The sequence below is a fragment of the Balearica regulorum genome, unplaced genomic scaffold (genome assembly GCF_011004875.1).
Source record: "Balearica regulorum gibbericeps isolate bBalReg1 unplaced genomic scaffold, bBalReg1.pri scaffold_34_arrow_ctg1, whole genome shotgun sequence".
NCBI lineage: Eukaryota > Metazoa > Chordata > Aves > Gruiformes > Gruidae > Balearica > Balearica regulorum.
This window is the reverse complement of record NW_022679072.1, coordinates 14,308-16,947: the sequence shown is the minus strand read 5'-3', so window position 1 is coordinate 16,947 and position 2,640 is coordinate 14,308.

Below are 2,640 nucleotides of genomic sequence, written 5' to 3'. Positions count from 1 at the left end.
AGATCTTTTGCGAGTTGATTATCAAATATAGTAGGGCTGTTTTTGAACCCTTGTGGTAACACCGTCCAAGTAAGCTGAGTTTTACGACCACTTTTAGGATTTTCCCATTTGAATGCAAATATTTTCTGGCTGGCTTTATGGAGAGGGAGGCAAAAGAAGGCATCCTTCAGGTCTAAAACGGTAAACCAGGTTAGTTCAGGTGTCAATACAGTCAGCAAAGTGTATGGATTCATTACTACTGGGTAGAGGTCTTCAGTTATCTTATTTACAGCCCGTAAGTCCTGAACTACCCGGTATGATCCGTCGGGCTTACGGACGGGTAATATGGGAGTGTTAAAGTCGGACTCACATTCCTTTAGTAATCCTAGTTGTAGAAAATTTTCTATCACTGGCCGGATTCCTTCCTTGTCCTCCTTCCTCAGGGGATATTGTTTAATTCTTACCGGCTGCCTTCCCTCTTTGAGCCTGACCTCAACAGGTGGGGCATTCTTTGCTCTTCTGGGTACATCAGTGGCCCATACCCCAGGGTATACCTGGTTTGTGATCTCCTCCCTGATTTTTCCTTCTATGGGAACACTAGCTAGTGATAAACTCATTATTTGGATATACTGTTGATCATTTACCTCCAGAGTAATTTCTCCCTTTTCGAATTTAATTATTGCACCCAATTGCTCCAATAAATCTCTTCCCAAGAGCGCCTTCGGGGAGTTGGGCATATACAGAAATCTGTGAATGCCCCATTGTTTTCCCAGTTTATATCTCAGAGGCTCACAAAAATATGCCTTTTCACTTTGGCCAGTCGCCCCTTTTAATATGATATAGTCATTTCCCAGGGGCATCAAAGCTTGGTTTAAAACCAAATACGTCGCCCCTGTTTCGATCAGAAATTCTATCTTCTTTTGTTCTTTCCCTAGTTTCATTATAACCAGTGGATCCACTAGGGTAGATTCCCCAGGTCCCCGTCAGTCGTCCTTCACATGGGCCACTATCCCTCTTTTCTGATTGCTTCGTCCCTTCCCCTTATTTTCCTGCCTTTCTGGACACTTATTTTTCCAGTGACCAAATCTCTTGCATAACGCACATTGATCCCTGTCTAATCGAGGCGGTCCTGGTCTGGGTTTTCTTTCCTCCTCCTCCCTGACGACCGCCACCACCCTTCTTTGTCCCCATTTGTAATCTTCCTCTCTATTGCTGAACACTCTCCATGCCTCATCCAACAATATTTCCAGGTTCCTGCCCTCTGTGGGACGTAGCTTTTGGAGCTTTCGCCTAATACCCCCTGTAGACTGGCCCAAAAATAAAGAAACTAGTTGTTGTATTCCTACCTCTGACCCAGGGTCCAACGGTGTATTATGGCGCATTACGTCCCTCAGTCGATCCAGGAATTCGGATGGTGACTCGGAAGGCCCTTGCTTAATTGCATATAGTGCTGACCAATTTATGGTCTGGGGAATGGCTCTTTCCATTCCTTTTGAAATCCATCCCTGATATGCCCGCAATTTCTTCATATGGGCGGACCTATTCGCATCCCACTTTGGGTCTTGAAGGGGGAGGTATTCTTTAACGTCTCCTCCCGTAACTTTATAATGGTCCTCAGCCAAATCCCCTGCAGTTTTTAAAATCAATTGTTTTTCCGTCTCGGTCATACATTCTAACAATAATTGTATGTCATTCCAATCAGGGTTGTGTTGCTTTACGATAAACTGAAAATGTTTGGTCATACTCACCGGATCGTTCCTGTAATCCTTAGCAAATCTTTTCCATGCCTCTAAATCGATTGTGGAAAAAGGTACCTTAATCAGCATTGTCCCACCATCAGGTCCTACTGCTTCCCGGAGAGGTGCCTGCAGGACCGTCAGGGTGGGCTTCTGCCTAGTACGGGAGGATACAGAGCTAATCGGGGGAGTGGAGGTTCCATCCGAGTCCACATCCTGCTCCTGCGATCGAGGGGGAGGCTTAAACAAATCAGTTAGATCTTGTTCTAGTGCCTGGCGGTTTTTGTTTACGTTTGTACATCTTTGTCCAATACTACATGCCGAGCAGCACTGCTTCAGCTTGCCTTTAAGTTCCTTGTTACTTTCTCGTTCAAGGGCAAGTACCATAGGGTCCTGTGGTGGCACCATCCCACAGTTCCTTTGCCACTCCGGATGATTTCGGAGGGTGAAAAACATATCTGCATATGACACTTCATCCCATTTTCCTTCCCTTCTTAAAAACAACATGAATTGCAAGATAGTGTTATAATCAATTGACCCATTCAATGGCCATTTGGCTCCATCTTCTAGTTTGTACAGCGGCCACCACTGATTACAGTACTTAATAAGGGTCTTCCTGCTCTCTGTGCCTCCAGTCCCAGCAATTTCCTTCCAGTGAGCGAGTACACAGCCTAGGGGACTCTTTCTTAGAATGTGTCCCTGGGTATTGCCCATCCTAATAATTTCTTTTTCCTTTTTCCCAAACTCTTTCCTGCTACCTTCTCTATCCCGTTTTAATTTCCACGCAAACCTCCTCTTACAAATCCCCACGGTTCTCTTTCAATCCTTTTTCCCAGACGTCCCCAAATTTCTGGGATTAGGTCTTTTCTTTTTACACGCAAACTTTACTGGTTTGGATTCTTGATAAGCCCTTTCCCAATCACAA